Source organism: Meriones unguiculatus, chromosome X, assembly GCF_030254825.1.
Source record: "Meriones unguiculatus strain TT.TT164.6M chromosome X, Bangor_MerUng_6.1, whole genome shotgun sequence".
NCBI lineage: Eukaryota > Metazoa > Chordata > Mammalia > Rodentia > Muridae > Meriones > Meriones unguiculatus.
Window position 1 is genome coordinate 138,406,136 of NC_083369.1, and position 21,498 is coordinate 138,427,633.

Genomic DNA, 21,498 nt, shown 5'->3' on the forward strand with positions numbered 1-21,498 from the left:
AATTAGGACTTACTTCAAAAGTCTATACACAACAAAATTTGAAAATCTAAATGAAATGGACAATTTTCTTGCTCGATTCAACTTACCAAAGCTAAATCAGGACCAGGTAAATCAATTAAATAGTTCTATATCCCCCAAGGAAATAGAAGCAGTCAACGAAAGTCTCCCATCCAAAAAAAGCCCAGGACCTGATGGTTTCAGTGCAGAATTCTACCAGACATTCAAAAAAGAGCTAACTCCAGTTCTCTTCAAACTATTCCACAAAATAGAAACAGAAGGAACATTACCAAACTCATTCTATGAAGCCACAGTCACCTTGGTACCTAAACCTCACAAAGACAAACCAACAAGAAAAAGAGAACTTCAGGCCAATCTCCCTTATGAACATTGATGCAAAAATGTTCTTTTATATTAATTACAGTTTATTTACTTTGTATCCCAGCTGTAGCCCCCCCCATTCCCTCCCAATCCCACCCTCCCTCATCTCCTCCCTGCCCCTCTCTAAGTCCACTGATAAGGGAGGTCCTCCTCCTCCTCCATCTGACGCTAGCTTATCAGGTCTCATCAGGACTGGCTGCAAGTCCTCCTCTGTGGCCTAGCAAGGGAGGAGGTCAAAGACCCAGCTACTGGGTTCATGTCAGAGATGATCTCCTTACTATGGATCCCACTTGGATACTGAACTGCCATGGGCTACATCCTAGCAGGGGTTCTAGGTTATATCCATATACGGTTTTTGGTTGGAGAATCAGTCTCAGAAAAGACGCCTGTGCCCAGATATATTTGGTCCTTGTGGAGCTCCCATCCTCTCCAGGTCTTACTAACTTCCCCTTCTTTCATATGATTCCCTGCACTCTGCCAAAATTTTCTTATAAGTCTCCGCATCTGCTTTGATACACTGCTAGGTGGAGTCTTTCAGAGGCCCTCTCTGATAGGCTCCTGTACTGTTTACCTGCTCTTTTAGTTATGTTTCCCATTGCTTGACCAAATATCTAGCAAGAAGAATCTTAAGGAAAGAAGGATTTATTTTGGCTCATGATTTGGGGGTATGCTCCATTAATGCAGAGAGGACAGGATGGCTGAAACTTTCTTATATTTGAACAGATCAAGAAGCAGAGAAAGGAGAATGCCAGGACTCAGCTGGCTTTCTCTCCACCCCCCACCCCTGCACAATGTATTCAGTTTAGGACACCAAATCATGTGATGGCAACACACATTCACTGTAGGTCTTCATAACTCAGTTTGTTTCTCTCTGGACAGGTCTGCACAATCGCATCCAAATATGTACTTCAGTAAGCCTCTAGGGATTTATTGATATAATTATGTTGGCAATCAAAATTAGCCATCATATTTTCATAGTTATTTTCGTAGAGGCTTAACTAGGTTATCTGTAATAATGCAGTTATTCTACTACATCTTCATCATTCTTTGGTGCTTTTTTTGTTTTTCTGATAATGATAACTATTCTGACTGTGGTCAGATAGATTATCATTGTAGTTCTGATTTATATTTCCCTGATTACTAAACATGTTCAACACATTTCTAGGTAAAAATTACTTCTTTATATCTACTACGTAGTATATGTGAAATTCAGCAGTATAGAAGCCATGTAAAAATTTGTAAAGAACATCATTGATTTAGGGGTTTTGTTTTTAGATAGTTAATGTATATATACTGTAAAATATTTAACAAGGAAATAGCTTGAGATGATGGCTGCCTTTGTTTAGGAAATTTTCATGGCCAACCTAGACACAATTGTTAGGAGTACATGCATTTATTTGATAACAAAGAATAAAAATGAACAGAGATTATATAGATGAGAGAAAGAATAAACATTTCCTAAGGTGGAAAGAGAAAAATGTAGGACAAAAACCAAGTGGATAAAGAAAATTTTGTAGAAAGAGAATGATGTAAATAAACATGATGGAGAACTAGAAAGTCCTCCCATTTTTCCCCAACAGAAATATTGAATAAATAATAACCTACAGAATAAGATACTTTTATGAGCTATCCAGGGTCAACAGTTTATGATTAGAGACAGGACCCTAGTAGGACACAAAATCAAGAATTACCACAATGAAAGGGTGGATAATTTTACTTTACTTAAAGTACTCCTACTCTAAGATAGCATATCTCAAGTCCAAGACACAACAACAACAACAACCACACACAAAAAAAAAACAAGAACCCACGACTCCATGGCCTATGATTTTCCCCATAGAGCAAAGAGAATAAAATGAGCATTCAACTTTTTCAGTCTATGAGGATATTTATCAAATGACCCATTTCTCTCTGCCCTCATATACAAGTCAGGAATTTACTTGATTAGATTACCTGGAGGCAAATGAGAGCAAAAAAAAAAAAAAAAAAAAAAAAAAGAAAAGTAAGAAAGAAAAAAGTATATTCACATCAACTGCCCTTAGGAGTTCAACAACGAATCTACATACTTTAACTGGCCAGCCTATGAACTTGCAGATGAAGAAACAAAGGGAAAGAAAAAAGAAAGAGAAGAGGTAGGAAACATTTTTAAAAATAATGGACAAAATCTCTCAAAATTTGGAGACATGGATCATTAGATCCATAAAGCACAAGCAATCAACAATATTGAACTTTAACAGTTCTACACTCTAGCACATTGTGCTTAAATTTTTAAAAGGCAGAAGAAAAGAGTAACTAGTACTTGGGGGAAAGGTCACTTAGAAGTGATTCTCCATGTGGTAGTTTGGATAGGAATCACCACCATAACCTCATAGATTTGAACACTTGGTCATCAGAGAGTGGCACTACTTGAGAGGAATTAGGAGGTGTGGACTTGTTGGAGAAAGTTTGTCACTGGGAGTGGGCTTTGGGATTTCAAAAGCCTAAGCCAGTCCCACTGTCTCTCTTTCTGCTGCTTGCAGACCTGTATGTAAAATTCTCAGCTACTTCTCCAGTATCATGTCTGCCTGCATGCCACCATGTTTCCCATCATAACAATAATGGACTAAACCTTTGCAACTCTGAGCAAGCCACAATTCAATGCTTTTTTTAAAATAAGAGTTTCCATGGTCATGGTGTCTCTTCACAGCAACAGAATACTAAGACACTCCATATGACTGTTGTCCTAGTTAGCTTTAATTGTTAACATGTTCTAGAATCCTCTGAGAGGAAATACTTGGCTGATGAATTGCCTAGATTAGATTGGCCTGTGGCTATGTCTGTAGGGAACTGACGTAACTGTTAATTGATGGAGGAGGGCCCAGCCCACTCTGAGCAACATCATTCCCTGGGCAAGTGGTCCTGGGATGTTTAAGAAAGATAGCTAAAGATGAGCCTGAGTGAACCAGCCAGCAGAGTTTCTTTGTTTTCTGCTTCAAGTTCCTGCTTGAGATACTGCCCTGACTTACATCAGTGATGGACTGTAACCTGGACATGCCAGCTAATCTTTTCCTTCCCTAAGTTACTTTTGGTAATGGTGTTTGTCACAGCAACAGAATGAAACTAGAATAACTGTCATGAGAATTTTCAACAGAAAACTTTTAGACCAAGAGAAAGTGACATTATATAATCAAAATGTTGACTGAAAGCAACTGAATGTACTACTCTCAGAAAAAAAAAGCTCACAAAAATGAAAAAGTGATAAAAGAGAAATGCTATCAAAAGTGATGGAAATGAAAACTTGTCACCAATAGACCTGTCTTACCCCATTACAATATGTAACCGGTTTAGGTGGAAAGAGATAGAGAAAGAAAGGAAGAGAGAGAGGGAGATAGAGACACACACACAGAGAACAGATATTGATTCTTATAATAACCTTTATCTGGTTTGTGATTAAGAGAAATGTGAGTCATTTTACTGTTAAAAACTTTACATTTTCCATAATTGTCAGTTTATACAATGTTTTTTACAGTGATTTTTGAAATCTTTATCATTGCTTGTATAAAATAGATATTATTTTATAGTCACCTAGGATATCATTTAGTAAAATAACCTAAACATTATTACATTTATAACGATTTTTCTTTGTTAAATCAAATTACAGAGCCAGGCATGGTGGTGCATACCTTTAGTCTCAGCCCTCAAGGAGGCAGAGGCAGGTGGATCGATGTGAGTTTGAGGCCAGCCTGATCTACAAAAGTGAGTCCAGGACAGATAAGGCTACATAGAGAAACTCTGTCTCAAAAAAAGAAAACAAAAAATTAAATTACGGATAAAATTTCATGATCTCAAACTGAGTTTGAAATTTTCTTAATATCCATGTCAAAGGATGTTTTTCTTTGTGAAAAATGTAAAATACAATTAGGGTTACTTTATATGTTTAATTAAATGAAAATCATTACCAGTTAAGAAAAAATACTTAAAACTTTCATACCTTGTATATAAACATTCTAGAAGTTTGTCACCATTCTGGCCATTCTTGATCTGTCCTGGTATAATGTTAGCAGTTGTGATTCTCATGGCTGTGGTCTTTTCCTAAACTTTCTACCCTTGTACTTTAAAAATTACTATATTTTGATTCTGTTTCTTTGAATCGGGATGTTATGTGTCCTAGACTTGCCTCTAACTTACTATGTATCAGAAGATTACCTTAACTCCAGATTCCTTTGCCTACACTGCTGAGATTACAGGAGAGTGCCACCATGTCCAATTCATGAGGTGCTGGAGATGTAATCCAGGGCTTTGTGTGTGCTGGAGAAGCAGTATGCCAACTGAGTTATATACCCAACCCATATAAGATATTTTCATGTTATTATTTTTTTCAGTGTTAAGGGCAAGTGTCCAGTCACTGAGTTAGTTACACCCCAGCCAGGTTCTTATTTTTTAAATGTATGGCACAGAATCAACTTTCTTTGGTAAATAAAGTCCCAGGAAACCTTTAATCACTGATAGTTTAATGTCTTTGTGTTTTTTTGTTTGTTTTTTTTATATGAAGGAGGTTTATTAGATGGAGATGAAGAGAGAGAGAGAGAGAGAGAGAGAGAGAGAGAGAGAGAGAGAGAGAGAGAGAAGGGAGAGCAGGACATGATGGGGGAAAGAGAGAGGGGCGCCCTGACAGAGAAAGAGGAGAGGGCAGGGAGCTAAGAGTGGGCAAGAGAGGGCAAGAGGGAGCAAGAGAAGAGGAGCAAAAGCAGTTTAATGTCTTTGTTACTCATAGTTTTTGTCTTACTCCTTTTCATCTGTAAAGTATTTGCAATCAGCTATAAGCTTGAGTACTTTCTCTTTAACAAAAAGTGATTGTTTCAGAGACCTATGGAAATGAAGTATGACAGGCATATTAGTGTACAAATTTCTGGGGTCATTGCTTAAACAACTTTGAGACAACTCACTAGACTAAGGAGTTTCAGAACTCTACTAAAGGCCGGCTGGTTCAGAAAACTAACCCAAGACCAAGTAAATAAGAACTAACTTACTAGGCTAAATGAATTGATGATGAGTGCTTATAGTTTTTATAAACTTTGTTTAGAATTTTGATTGTATGTTAATGTCCTATTTTCTAAATGTAAGGAATACCTACTTTTTCTTAAGATACCTATAACTCATATTTTATTATAATATACTTTTGTAAATTAAAATTAGACATCTCTCTTTTCTGCCTAGATGCTCCAGAATTTTTATTAAGTATTCTCATTTTTATTAAGTATTCTCATTTCCACAACAATATAATTATCTACATGAATGAAATGAGAAATGTCCTTCTTATCACACATTTCAAAGATTAGCCATACTGTCAAGGCTCCTTAGTGGAATGTCATATGTGAGAGTGTTGCATAAAATCAGGTGTGACTGGTCAGTTTGAAGGAGCAAAGGCTGACTTTATGGAACTAATACTTCCTAAGCCTTTTTAAAAAGCCAGCCAGGTACCTTGAGCACAAGTTTCCTGTACATACACGTAAGAAAGTCTATTTTCATCCTGGGTCACCCAAGAATATTAACACAGTTTAGGGACCATAGAAGAAAGGAGTTGGCTCAAATTTGGAAGGCAGCATCAGTGAAGTAGGAGGGTAAAAGCTTGTCTCGTCTTCCTAGCCTCAAGGGCCATTTGGAATATTACCAGAGATAGCTGATGAAATTTCCAGTAAAGCAGAGTTTCATAGGATCATGCATCTGGTCTCATTCCTGCTGCCCTTATATATACAAGGAGTCCAAATGTAAAGGACTTACTCAAAACAAGAATAGCCTTACTTGGTTAGCAAAAAGTAAAGAGGTTAATGATAGAAAATTTGTCTCAAAGACAAACTATAGTACACTCTGAGCACTTTGTTAGCCCTTACCAAATTCTCAACTCTTCTAATTTCCTCTAACAATCTTGTTGCAACTCTCCAGTTTAATATTTCTAATTTTCTTCCAGTGTCCCAAATAACAACACTAAGAATCAAAATCATACTGTTTGCATCCTTACTGATACTTCAGATTCTCTGTAGCTGACCTCCCTCATCCCCACTCTAACATCTAAAGAAACCTAGCAAGCTGAAGCTGACTGCTAGTGAGAGGCCTTCCTACCTGAAAGTAATGCTGGGAATGCTGTTCAAGATTCTTTCTGTTCAAACGTTGGCAACTTCTCAACTGCCTGCCTTACTAATATAGTTAACAGATGGGTCAGCTCCTTAACAAAAGGCAAGCAAGTGAAAAATTGGGCTCAGATGCTTCAACAAAAGGAAGATGAAACATTGATAAAGGGTTTTGTCTTGAAAAAACTTTAGATGGGCTCCTTTGAGCATTGAGTAAGGCTCACTCTTAGGCCTTGTCAACTAGCCTACCTTAATTTGGGTAAGAACCTTGCTAAGTTAGTTTATCTGGAAATCCCTCATCTTTGATACCTTGGCTTGCCTTCAGGAAAAAAAAATCATCAACAACAGCAACAATGACAACAAAACCAAACAAAAAACTGATAAATAGAATTAATAAGAATTTAATAATTTTCCAATCATTCTACTCACGGATATGAATCCATAGTTATCTTTGATTGGTTTGGAGTTTAGTCTAACTCTCCCTCCTATTATGATAGTCTTGACATCTGCCACGATACTCCTGAGTTGTCCTTACTATTTTATTAACATGGTTAAACTTTTAACTCATTCATGAAAAGATGTTATAATCAGTTAATCAGTTGGAGGGAGAATCCATGAAACAAACACGTTTATAGATTGGGAGTGTTGCGATAAGTTCGAAAGTTATTAAAGTTATTATTATTTTCCAATCATTCTACTCACGGATATGAATCCATAGTTATCTTTGATTGGTTTGGAGTTTAGTCTAACCCTCCCTCCTATTATGATAGTCTTGACATCTGCCACGATACTCCTGAGTTGTCCTTACTATTTTATTAACATGGTTAATAACTTTTTTACTGTGTTTTTTAATTTTTATTTTTAATAATTTATTTATTTTACATCCCTTTTGTAGATCCCTCCCTTGTCCTCTTCCATTTCCATCCTCCCTTCCCTTTCTCTCCGTACCCCTCGTACTCCTCAGAAAGGGGGAACCCTCCTCCCCCACCATTTGCCCTACTAGGCTATCAAGTCTCATTAGGACTGCCTGCATCCTCTTCCTCTGTGGCCTGCCATCGCTTTATTTTTTAAGAAGGTTTTATTGGAATACATTCATTTATGCATTGTCTGTGTCTATTTTCCTTAAGTTAAATTGTACAATACCGAACATATAGGTCATGAAGCCTGAAATACTTCCTGTCTGGCCCTTCACAGAAACAGTTTCTCAACCTTCCTGCTCTAGGCAATGCATAGTTTCTCACTGAATAACACTTTTCCTGCTCCTAATGAGGAATATACTGCTATTAGGAAGCCCCATTTTACAACTCAAAGAACTAAATCAAAGAGTGGTAGAGCTAAAACTGTGGCACAGGTTAACACAGGTTAATCTGTTCCAATCATTACTGCTATGATCAAGTTGCAGTTTAGTCTGTCCTCATAACAACAACAGCAACAACAAAAGAAACAAAAATAAACTGAAATTCTGGGGCTACAGTCCACACTGAATGTGGCAACTCTTTCAAGATTATTTCATCTTTAAAGAAGAAAGTGTGGTAGCTTACGAAAGCGTTGCAGGTTAGGAAAGACAATTGCTTTGATACCCGAGGAGGCCAATTTTACTTGCATTGCTTGATCTAAAACTAACTGTATAAAAGTAAAAGAGTTAAATTATAGTACATTTAAACAAGACAGGACATTGGGTGATCATCAAACAAGGAACCCAGGCAGAAACAGGAAAATATTTCAATTTTGTAGCACTTTTCTTTTGAATATTTGCTCTTTTGTACCTATTCAATAATTAAGTGCAAGCTAACTTCAGTTGTTGCTTTCTTAGAAAATCAGCTCTCCCCTTTTCTGCCATTAATGGCACTTCCTTTTATATTAAGTAAATTTAAAGAGCAAGTCTCTAAAAGAAATTATGTGAGTTAATAGGCATTAAAAAACTCCTTCCTTCAGTCAGTATTTAAAATTTCTAAATAAAACTCTTTTCTTCCTCTTTCCCCATTTTTGAATGGAAAAGTGTGATGAAACACTTCAATGATAAGCGAATTTCTGAGATCAAGCCCAGGCCAGGCATTTAAGCAGCCAGTTTTGGAAATCGTATCTTTAGTATCAGGTTGCATGGGAAATCTGTGAAATCTTTTTATGAACATGTTCATAAATAATAGTTCCTTGAGTATCACTAATAGTCACAAGGCACAGTGGGTGAATTTCAATGACTGAACTGCTGTGAAGAAAATGAATGGACTGTTAATGGAATCACTGCTGAATAATAGTTAAATTATTAAACTGTGGTGGGGGGTGTCACTTTCTTAGTGTCGCGAATTAGATTTGAAGGTGCTCGTGTGAATGTCTCAGGACTATTACATGGTGCAGCCATTTGTAGGGATTTTAAACCTTTCTAGAGCCTTCGTTCCTTTAACAAAGCTCATGTTTATTTCTGTTTTTGTGGACTTTCATTAGTGGAGGGTGTAGCAGAGGGTATCGGTTTTCTGTCATAGCGCCTCAGTATCCACCTCTGTGCTGAAAGCTTTTTATTGCAAACACCCGCCAGGCTTTGCCAGCGGAACTTCTATAACCCTAGGAGCATCTAGCCCGGTCTGTAATCAACCCCAGAGTGCTAAAATACTAATCCCTGCAAAAGCCACCCTCATCTAATGATGGATGTGAGTTGGCAAATAAATACGCCACTTCTCCTCTCATTGACTGGAGTAGCTGTGAGTGGGGAAACTAGGCTATGAGCAAACAAAGAGCTCCAGGAATCCCCGGCAGGACTGGTCTCCAGTTGTCTCCAGTGTTCAGTGTTTGATAATGTTTCAGGGATTGGCTGACTGCCCTTCCTGCCTCTCCTTCTCTTCTGCTGTTTCCTGGAATCATCACCCAGCTCCCACTCAGATCTTTCTCTTGGGATTCTGCTTCTAGGGCAGCTCACATCAAGACAGAGGAGACGATAAAGATTTTGCACTAATTATCATTCAGCAAAGTAAATACTCTAGATCATTCTTTTTCAGAGAACAACCTTGCTGTCTCATTCAGTTTGGGATGCTGTAGCAGAATACCATAACTGAATTATGTAAACAATGACTGTTTATTTTTCCGAGTCTTGGAGCCTGGAACGACCAAGATCAAGGTCTGAGTAAAGGGCTGAGGGTACAGTTAAGTAATAGAGTGTTTGCTTACAATGCATGAGGGCCTGGCTTTCCCTGGCATTAAAAAACAAAGGTGCTGGTATATTTGGTATCTGGTGAAGTGTCTGCTTCCTTCTTGGTAGTACATAGCCTACTTTCATGAATGCTCACATGATAAAAAATTATGAGGGTATTATCTGGGGCACGCATCACATCTGTCCATACATAACCTAATCTGTTATCCAACCAACCGGAAGATAAGATTACAACATATGAATTTTAGGTGACACAGACTTCAGTTCGTAACATATTCCATATCTCTTATTCCTATAAGAAGGATGAAAGTTGCATTGGGAAAGCCTAGATTTTTTTTTTCAGGTTAAATTCAATCTTGAGTTCAAATCTTGCTTTTGTTATTGACTGGTTGTCTGACTTGTGGGACCTCACTCATCTTATATTGCCTCAGCAAGTCTCCAGTTAAAGAATAGACATGTGCCCAGATATATTTGGTCCTTGTGGAACTCCTGTTCTCTCCAGGTCATACTAACTCTTCTTCTTTCATATGATTCCCTGCACTCTGCCCAAGGTTTGGTTATGAGTCTCAGCATCTGCTTTGATACACTGCTAGGTAGAGTCCTGTCCTGTTACTTGTTTTCTCCTTCTTCCGATGTCTATCCCATTTGTCTTTCTAAGTGAGAATTGATCATCTTACCCCCGGTCCTCCTCCTTCTTTATCTTCTTTAGGTATACAGATTTCAGTATGTTTATCCTGTCTTATAGGTCTAGTAGCCACTTATAAGTGAGTATATATCGTGTGTGTCTTTCTGCTCCTGGGATATCTCACTCAGGATGATCTTTTCTAGATCCCACCATTTGCCTGCAAATTTCGTGATTTCCTTGTTTTTAATTGCTGAGTAGTATTCCATTGTATAGAAGTACCACAATTCTTTATCCATTCCTCAAATGAGGGACATTTGGGTTGTTTCCAAATTCTAGCTATTACGAATAAAGCTGCTGCAAACATGGTTGAGCAAATGGGCACAGGGGTCTTTTATGAGACTATATTTCCAACCAAGGACCATGGATATAACCTAGAACCCCTGCTCAGATGTAGCCCATGGTAGCTCAGTATCCAAGTGGGAATCTTAGTAAGGGGAACAAGGACTGTTTCTGACATAAACTCAGTGACTGGCTCTTTGACTCCCCCCCACCCAAGGAAAGAGCAGCCTTTCGAGGCCACAGAGGAGGACATTGCAGCCAGTCCTGATGAGACCTGATAAGCTAGGGTCAGATGGAAGGGCAGGAGGACCTCCCCTATCAGTGGACTTAAAGAGGGGCAGGGAGGAGATGAGTGAGGGAGGGTGGGATTGGGAAGGAATGAGGGAGCAAAGTTAATAAACTGTAACTAATATTAAAAAAATAAAAATTAAAAAAGTCATTTCAGGGATGCAAAAACTTTTAAATAGGGTATATTTATATGTAATCAAATTAAAATATTAATTGTACAAAAAATAAAGAATAGATATGTAAAATTTACCTTCAGAATTGTACAGAGAATTAGCTGCATAGTATATTTCCACAGCTTACTATATGGTAATGTTCCAATAAATATTAGATCCTTGATCTCCCTGAAGTTATCCTTTGTTAGTGCCAGCAGAATGTAATGTTTTTGTCCTTATAGCTTCTATCACAGAAGAATAAAGCAGACAGATACTCAGAACATCATCACATGGCTGCAAAACAGTAAATGCAACAATGAAGAAAACCATGTGTAGTTAAAAGAATTTCCAAGCACTTTTAACTTATTAACAATAAACTCTAACATTACAGAGCCAAAGTTAATTGTGTTGATAGTCTACTTTTGTATTTCTATAACAAACAAGTCATGAGCCCAAGCTCACAAAAATAAAACAGGGAGAAGCTTTGGAAAACTAAAGGTGGAGTTCATCACTAACAGCTGAACAAAGGAAAGAATTATAATAATTCAAAAATCATTAGTGGATGATAAAGTGTATAGAAACTGAAATTTACAGACTATTTAAAACTTGGAATTTCTGAATGTTTAGCACCTGCCATCTGAACGTTTGATGGATAGCCATAGGAATTCCGGGTAATCTTATTGTTGTAGTTGCTCCCCATCCTACTTGTCTCTTAACAGATGTTGAACCAAGCTCAGCTGACAGCAGCTCCTGGGACTTTACCCATGCCTCTCAGGAGTTCTTTTCACTTGGTTGGCAGTTTTCATCTGCTCTCTCCTATCTAGTGGACCTTGCTGATTTGGGAACCCAGCTAGCACATTATGCAACCAATTAAAATGAGTGGAATGGTGAGCTCACTAGTAGGCTTAAAGGATGCATGCAAACCTACTAATTAGCCTTTTGTGTCTGGGAGCTGGATGCAGTGCCATAGGACTAGATATTACCATGCATATAGGAAACCAAGACTTGCATTGGCACCTGAAGCAGCTTGGTAAACCGAGGCAATAGAATAGCATGCTATCCTTGAATTTCTTGGTATTTCTAGAAGGAGTGGCTAACTTGGTTGTCAAACTTGAAACGCTTTGAGAAGAGGAAAACTTAATTGAGGGATTGCCTCCATCAAAGTTGTCTGTGGGCATGTCTGTGGGGGAGTTTTCTTCATTGCTAATTGATGTAGGAGGGGCAAGCCTATGTGGCCAATGCAAGCCCTGGTCACGTGGGCTTGGGGTTAGCGGGATGTGAGCCCTGGAGCAAGCCAGTAAGCAGCATTTCTTCACCATGTCTGCTTCAAGCTCCTGCCTTAACTTTCCTGCCTTGGTTTCCCCTAGTGATGAACTCTAACCTGTAAGCTGAAATAAACCCTGTCCTCAAGTTTCTTTTAGTCATGGTGTTTATCATGGCAACAGAAAGCAAACTAAGACAGGAACCCTTCAGGTCATTGATGGGACAAATGGATAAGGGTGTGAGAAAAGCTTGCAAAGTTGCTTCCTGGGCCTGTCTTGATCATTTTAAAAGATAACTGGAGAGCTGAATAACATTTGGGTTGGAAAAACTCCAGCATTACCACACAGAGGTCTACTTAACACTCAAAATTACGTCTTTGTCAAATGGTAGCCCTTGTGACAAACTGCTTACTGGAGTTGGATAGACTAATCTCTGCAACTGTGGTGGACCCCTTCTTTTTTCTCTCATCACATTCCCTTTTCTCAATCACAGTTCTCAATAAGAGAGTCACATTGACCAGCAAAGACCACACAGTCCAGGGTGATCACGGTCACCTGTTGTACTAATGTCAGTTTATTAATAATCACAGCAAAGTCTTTCAAGATGAAGTTAGTGGGCCTACCAAAGCATTGATTCTCTCAGTATAATTATCTTCTGATATACTGATACATGCACTACTTTTCCTTCCTTCCTTCCTTCCTTCCTTCCTTCCTTCCTTCCTTCCTTCCTCCCTCCCTCCCTCCCTCCTTTCTCTCTCTCTCTCTCTCTCTCTCTCTCTTTCTTTCTTCCTTTTCAAACAGTTTTTTTTTTCTGTGTAGTCTTGGCTGTCATAGACTCATTTTGTAGACCAGGCTGGCCTCAAACTCACAGCGATCTACCTGCCTCTGCTTCCCTTTGTACTGAGATTACAGGCATGTACCACTGTGCCCAGATGCTACTTTTCATGCAGCTTAACTGACTCTCCTTTCTGGTGATACTAACGACTTCCTTTTCATACATAGACACTAGATGACAGCTGGGGCCCTTGTTATTTCCCTGCTGGTATGTGTCATTCTTGTTCTCACCTTCCCACCGTTCCTCCCCCTTCACCCTATTCCTTGTCTCCTCCGTTGTCATGAACTTACAGTTTGGATTAGGATCAGTACTGAAGGGTAAAGATTTGACCACTCAGGGCCAAACTCCTTCGAGCACCACAAAGCATGATTACCCATGAGAAAGAAAGTGATACATAAAAAGAAATCAACTGATACGTTTCATTATACTTGAATGAGCAACATAGGTTATCAAGACATTAAGACGGGAGGAGATAAACTGTAGAGAGAAAGAAGAAACTTTCAATAACTCTCACAGCAAAAAGCACTTATGTAGAAACTATTTTTTAACTCCTATAAATTAAGAAAATAATAAAAACTCAGCAGAAAAATGAGCCAACGACGTGAATATGAATCATACAGAAAAGGGTGTCCAAATGACTGATAAACACATAATAGTAAAATATGCTTAACATCACTAATAATAAGAAAAGGTACAAGTTAAAAATCTCTATCGCTCTATGCATAGATCAAAAACATTAAAACATATGACACTATACTGAAATTCATACAATGCCGATAGGAGTATGAGCTGGTACTAGTGTTGGGAAGCAAACTGATATTATGGGCTAAAGGTATAGATATATCCTATGTCCCTGCAATATATAGCCTAAGATCCCATCTGTATAGTTTTGTTTTATTCTTTTAAAGGGGACAAAACCAGTGTAACAGTTTGAACGTAAAATGTCACCCACAGGCTTCTTTTGCTGAATACCTGCTTCCAAGCTAGTGACAGCATTTTGTGAGGATATGTGACTTAGGAGGTTGGGCCTTTCTTGAGAATGTGGGTTACAGGGGACAGGCCTCATGGGTAGGAGTGTGACTTTGGTTTTACCTGACTCTGCTCTTTTTTTTTTCCTTTTTCTTTTGTTTTCTTTCGGTTTTGTTCGTTTGTTTGGTCAGCTGAGATGCAAGTAAGCAGCTTCATGCTCCCATTGACACAACCAATAAGTAACTGCGGAATCCGCCATGCCTTCCTCACTGTGATAGACTGTACCCTCTCAAACAGTGAGGCAAAATAAAGCCTTCTTTTTGTAAGTTGTTCCAAGTATTTTTTTTTTCCAGAATCTTGCGTGTTTATTAAAGTGAACAATGGGGAAATTGTTATCTTAGTTATAATTTTCTTTTCTTTTTTTTTTTCAATGCAGTTTATTCAGGAACTTTGAACAATCATCTGACCCTGGGGAAAGCCAGCCCACAGCTTAAATAGCCTCTGGGTAGCCAACCCAGGCGTGCCACGTGGGCAATGCAGATAGGTCCACATACATGGAAGCAAGCCAGATCCCCAGCCTTAGCCAAATGTGGAGTTGTTTGTGACAGAGAGCACTCACCATCGGGAAGGTGGAAGGCGGAAACCAGCTCCATCTTTAAGGCATAGCATTCCAAGTATTTTTGTCACAGTGATAAAAAAAAGTAACTAAATCATGCCTAAATCTACAGCTTAGGGATGCATATTTATGTGGAAAAAAAAACTCCACTTGCTGGTAATTATTTCAACAAAAGCAAGGGCATAGCTAGTTATAGAAAGAAGAGAGGCATATGTGATGCATAATCATTCACAATCCTTCATGTTTGTATTTTGTGCGCTTTTCCATGTATGTGCACACACATGCACACATGTACACGTGCTATGCTTAACTATAATAAAGTTTAAAGATTTCTCAAAGTCTTTCCCTAGAAACAGTGATTACTGAAATTTTACTATACATTACTTGCAATAAAAGAGTTCCATACTCAAATACATTTTGGAATCAGCAGAATAAATGATATGGCTGAGAGAGCCAGGCATGGTGATGGTGCATGCCTGTAATCCTAGCACTGGGGAAGGCAGAGGCAAGCAGATCTCTATGAGTTCGAAGCTAGCCTGGTCTACAAAGCAAGTCCAGGCCAGCCAAGGCTACACAGAGAAACCTTATCTCAAAAAAACCAATGCACGCACGTGTATGTGTGTGTATGTGTGGCTGAGAGAGAAATATTGTGAAATTCTAAGAGAGGACAAAAGTAAATATTGACTTGTGTGACATCTTATGGAGTACATCCTTAGGAAAATAGATGGGAAAATACTCTAAAGCAAGTAGTATTTTCACGCGTTTGTTGATTTTGTCTAACCAAAGACTTCCAAATCTTTATGTAAAACAAAATAAAAAGTGACAAATTAAGCTCTAGGTGGTGTTGAGCCAGAGGTCCTCATTATTCTTAAAAATCCTCACCAGTTCAAGTGTCTCTGCAATTGGCTTCACTTGAGTAGCAAGGGGGTCAGCCCACACCCATACTCCTGAAGAATAAGCCCACATCCTAAGGCTGATCTTTCTGGCTCCGCTTGCTCTGGTTTTTATAAGTCCCCAAGTGATGACTTCCTATGGATAGATGAGTCCCTTACTTGCTCATTGCTATTTGATGTCAGCTCCATTGTTTATAAACAAAATCATCCTGATGGAATCCAATGTTTGCCTTGATGTTGCTGTTACAGTCTCTGCTACACTGGGACACTGTTTTGATTAGCTGTTGTGTAATAAATCACCTAAATCTGTTGGCTTAAAAGAAGCATGATCCTGTGGTCTGGTAACAGAGGCTAGGCTCAAATAGATGAGTCTTCTGTTTGTCTCTGTTGGGTGACACTCATATGCTTTCAAGCAGCTCTTGGGACTGCTGGGATATTGGCTGAAGCAGCCATTAGAGTTTCTGGCCTGGATCTCTCTCATTATCCACCAGGCACTTCTGGATAAGGTTTTCCATGTGACAGCTTATATTGAAAATTCCAAGTATGACAGGACAAGGGGTAGATTCAGTGTGCAAATACTTTGCAAACTGTTGCTTACATCATACTTCTTATTGCTCAATTGGCAAAAATAAATCATATGGCCAAGACTAGAGTTTGTTTATACAGGCACTATGCAAGGTCATAGATGCAAGGAGACTTGGATAAAACTGGTAGCCATTACTCCTGAAGTCTGCCAAAGGCACTTTTGATATCATAACCATTCATTATTGAAACTTTATCTAAAACTGAGCTGACTTATAGTGCTTGAAAGACCAGTCAAAGTCACTGGCAAGTTGAACCTTAAGAAAACAAATCTGTTTGTCAATCTTTTAAGTGAATGTCATGAATGGGAATAGCTGATTGAAATAGAGTTCTAGTACGAATCCAAAACATAAAGAAATATAAACAGTTTCTCTCAAGGAAAGTGTAGAAAATGGTTAGTCACAGAACTTTTTATTTATAACATAAGAAAACCAGAAGGATTCTCAAAGACATGGATTGTTAGATTTCGTTTGTTTCAGAAATACAGATGTTACGACCTCTCTGTTAGTTTCATTTCTTTTCTTAGCAAAAATCTGCTCCCTGTTTTGTTTTGTTTTGTTTTTTTAAACAACTCTGTTCTGTTTACAGTTTAACTGGTTGCAGACTTCAAATTATTATCCAGGGCTGGACAGATTAACTCAGTCTGTTAGAAGAGAAGCCTGCTATGCTGGGTAATTATGACCATGGGAGGCAGTCATGAAAGGGAGAACAGGCCCAGGCCTGCTTTCTATTGTCCTCAGGCATTGACAGTCAGTGACTGTGGCCATGCTGGGTTGGAAGGGGACTTATAATATTTGGGGGTGATTTCCCTCAGGGAGTTGTAAGGATCTTCCATTGACTCCAGATGCAATCACCAGTCTTGATTCTATTGACTCCCTAGGAGCATTATGTTGTGGTGCATTTATACTATTGCATACACAAGAAAAGATTCTCACCAACAATTTTGTATCCCCAGCCCCATTAGCCATGGTAAATACCTCTCGTTTCTTTCCTTTGTCATTGACCATAGATCATTTAGAACTTGGTGAGAATATAGGTTCTACACTTTTTCAAAAGGGAGGCAGAGATTAAGAAGTTCTTGATAAGAGTAGCATCATTTAATCTTTACACTCGAGCTAGGTGTGGCAGCACTTGGGAATCAGAGGCAGGAGGAGGACATTGATTTCAAGACCAGTCTGGGCTATATAGGGAGACCCTGTTTAAAACCAAACAAACCAACCTTCCTAACAAACCTCTTGTCTCTATTTGACACAGGACAAAACAGGAACGCCAAAAATAAACATATGAAGTAGCCATGCCTTATGAATGGTGATGCCAGGATTTTAACCAAGGTCTAATATAATTCTAAAGTTTTGCTTTTATCTTTTCAGCTACATTATTTCTGTTGAGAGGTTAACTAAACAACATAACTAAACAACATCATTGTTGTCATCATCTACACACTTTTATTTGACAGACTGTGTGCAAGACTATGCTGTAAATATGGTCTAAAATGTCTCCTGCACAATAGAATGTGGGACAATGAATATTATAAATAGCTCTCTCTAGTTAGTGGTCTAGTTAGTGTGAGAGGAAAAGCATACATTAAAAATCCCTTGTCAATTGACAAATCTGCTTTTATTTAGATGTTTAACATCCTCCAGTCTCAACAAATGTCTGTATAGCAGTGTGTAAGAAACAGAAAAATAGGACCATGGGAGTTTGCTCTTGAGAACTGGGTATGCTCACCTAGTAAAATCTATACAGGTGAATATTCTTAAAACAATTATGTATCTTTTTGTCTGTTTGTTTCATGTATGAATACATGAAAAACTTTACATTCAAACAAAAGAAATCATATAACCTTTTCTGATAAGAAAAATATTTTAAAAACATTGGGAAAAAAAGCTTAAGAACATTAGAACAATCTCATCATATGGACTTACCATGACAAATTTGACCAGTGTCTTATGGTGTGTATGGTGCTAAGGACTGGATTTCAGACCTTGTGAGTGCTAAGAGGGCACTCTGCCAGTGAGCTGCATCCCAGCCATAACCAATGTCTCTTGTATGACTTTATCTTGGTTGTGTTTGATTTTGCAATACATGCCTCTATATATACAATTCTCATACATGTTTCTCAGTGATCACTTGTATATTTTTCAATCTCTTCCATGTTTCCAGAATATCGAAAGACTATGTCCATAGATGATATTAAAAATATTTGTCTTGAGCGTTGTGCAAAGTGTCTCTAGTTTGGGTCCTAGGGAAGAAGACTCTACTGCTAGAATAGGAAGTATTTGTAGATTAACAGTTATTTACCTTTACTACCATGAGTAATGTGTGGGAATATATTTCCCATTGGCTTCTCCAACCATAAATATGGTTGAGCTTTCTTTTTCATCTTTGCCAATATGAGCTGTAATGATGCCATCCTTTTACCTTGTAATTTCTTAATTGTCCATGAGACACTTTTTCATCTTCCAACACCATATTTTTTCTAGTACTTTCTAGTACTGGAGATTGGACCTAGGGCCTTTCATATGCTGAGAAATTTTTCTATTTGTTTGTACATTTAAATTTTGAGTCAGGATCTTGCTAAGTTGCCTAAGCTGGCCTTGAACTCGATATGTAGACCAGACAGGCCTTAACCATGCAATTCTGCCTCAGCCTCTTGAGTAGTTGGCATTACGGGCCTGTGCCAGTATAGCTGACTCATCGTCATTTATACTGGGTTGTCATCATCGTCACTTTAAATGTATTTCCTGCTTCTAACTTCTGTCCAATTTTTTCTGTGACAGTAATCTTTTAATTAAAAAGCTAGTATCTATCAGAGCCTTACAAGATGCCAAACCTTTTTTATCTATTACCTATTGTAATATTCTCTGAGTATATAAAGTTATTATTATTTCCATTTTAGAAGTGATAGAAACAGGCAGAGTGTTTGATAATACGCCCATCAAGGTTTTTTTTCCCCCTTTTAGCATATATTCATTGTACCAGTGGTGGATTTAATTATGTAATTTTCATATGTGTGTATTATGCATGTTGCCAGACTTTTCCCTATCTCCACTGCCTCCCTCCTTATGTTAGGAACACTACTCCTATTTTCATGTCATATACATGTTACATGACACATGATGTATGAAAGTAACTCTCTGTTACTTATGAGACTCATGTTTCATTTAACACAAGAGTTTCCAGTTCCACCCATTTTGCTGCCGATGACCCAGTTTTGTTCTTGTTTCTTACTGAATAAAACTCCATTGGGTGAGGCTGGGGAGATGGCTCAGTGGTTACAAACACTTGCCACACAATCTAGGGGACCCCAGCACCCACAACTCAAACTTACCGCCCTGCACACATCTGTGCCCCTAGCTCCGAAGAGGCAGAGAGGGGGATTGCTGGGGCCTGCTAGATTCTTAGCTGAGAAAGCATAAGACCCAAGTTCCAAAGGAGACTGTACCTCAAAGGAATACGCTGAGAGTGACAGAAAACAACACCTCCTGGATATCACATGTGTACAGGCAAGTACACTTGCACACACAAATTAATAAGTGAATCTAAAAAAGAAAATTCTTCATTGTGTACATAGCAGATTTTAATCTAGTTACTTTTAATTGACATGTAGGCTGAGTCCAGCATGGCTATTGTGAAGGATGCCATGATAAATAGGAGTATGCAGTAATCTCTGGAGTATACCACCAGGATCTTGTTTCTTAGTACTGGAGCCATGGGTCCACCTGGGTCAGTGAGGTTTTCTAGTTCAAGTTCATTCAATCCTCCTACTTCTGCAATACTTACTAAAATATCTTTGACATATATATTTTATATGTTATTCATTATACTTTTAACTTTCCTCACAGTGATGCTTCCTTACAAAAATGTGAAAATTTTATAAGTATACCTTAAATGTGAATTTTTAAAGGTCAACATATGATATTTACAAAACAATTTAACATCAAATATCTTGAGCCTTTTCCTAAATGAATTTTATCGTCAATATATTCCTTATATAAAGCAAGTAAAATATTCATATATTTTCATGGAGAATAATGAACTTGAAAATTATATGAAATAACAAAATACTTGGTTTTAGGTCCAATATATTCTGCATCAGACTCTCTGCGGTGAGGACTATAGTCATATGTTTTAAAAAAGATATTCACGCTCTCAGTCCAGGAGGTCTGATAAATATGTGCACCACTTATTATTCCCATGGCACATGGAAGTATATTGAAGAATAGTAAATTAAAGATACAACTACAGAATAAATTCCAGATGGATTAAAAATGAAGTTATGAAGTCCCAAACCTAAGTTTTAGAATAATTCAAAGGAGACTATTTGTATCAGTCAAAATTCTCTAGAAAAAAAATGCACCTTGTCGTTGGAAAAGGGAGACAGAGAGACAGAGACACACACATACAGAGAGAGTTTATTTTAAGGAATTGGCACATTGGTTCTTAAAATTGCGGGGGCTGGCAACTGAAATCCTCAGATCCTTGAGACAGACTGGGAATTCTGGCAAGAGCTGATGTTGCAGTCTTGAGTAGGGAGGCAGTCTGGAGGCAGAACTTATTTCTTTTTGAGGAGTCAGCCTTTTTTGCTCTTAAAGCCTTTAACTGTTTGTATGAGACCTACTCCCATTGTGGAGACTAATCGTTACAAAAGCAGCTTTCCTAGCATACAGGAGGCCCTGAATTGGAACCCCAGCACTGAGCCAGTCTATGATATGAACATTAATCATAGCCCCAAATATCTTTACAGCAACATCTAGACTCAAGTGTGATCACACAACTGAATACCACAGGCCAGACAAGTTTACACATGAAATTCCTATTTGAATTATCCTTTGACCCTGGAAGGATTTGTTAAACAAGAACACACACCCAAAACAGAGATACACACATTAAAGGACTTAGTACAAAATTTGAACAAGAAACAAGTGCATATTTTCTTACCATGAATGCTTGTCCTCATCTGGAATGTTCCAGGGTACATCAGAATCCATATTAGACAGTATGCTTCATAGGAAACATTAAATCTTGTTTTCTTGCCAGAGACGTGTATTCTTTCTTTAACTTTTGTGATTCGTGATAAACACTAAGAAACATCGTACAGAACATAAAAGAGACAAATGTGTTTTAATTTATATCTCCCCAATCCTAAATATTTGCTGTGGTACAACAATATCCTAAGCCAAAATGCCAAACAAGGATGGATTTATTGTTGCACTAATTTAAAACAAACCTTATTTAGTTTTTCTAAAATGCAACCTCAAAATACAACTTGCCAAACATGATATGGAATACATTATACACCTAACAAAA

The 21,498-nt window shown here is 38.1% G+C and overlaps 1 long non-coding RNA gene across 1 annotated transcript in view; it reads right to left on the minus strand.

Annotated features, from left to right (window-relative positions):
• Positions 1 to 21,498, minus strand: part of LOC132650099 (uncharacterized) — a 79,127-nt gene that overhangs the window by 16,041 nt on the left and 41,588 nt on the right. The window contains exon 3 of the long non-coding RNA XR_009588467.1: positions 21,130 to 21,271. This is a non-coding gene — a long non-coding RNA (uncharacterized LOC132650099). The remainder of the gene's footprint in view (positions 1 to 21,129; positions 21,272 to 21,498) is intronic.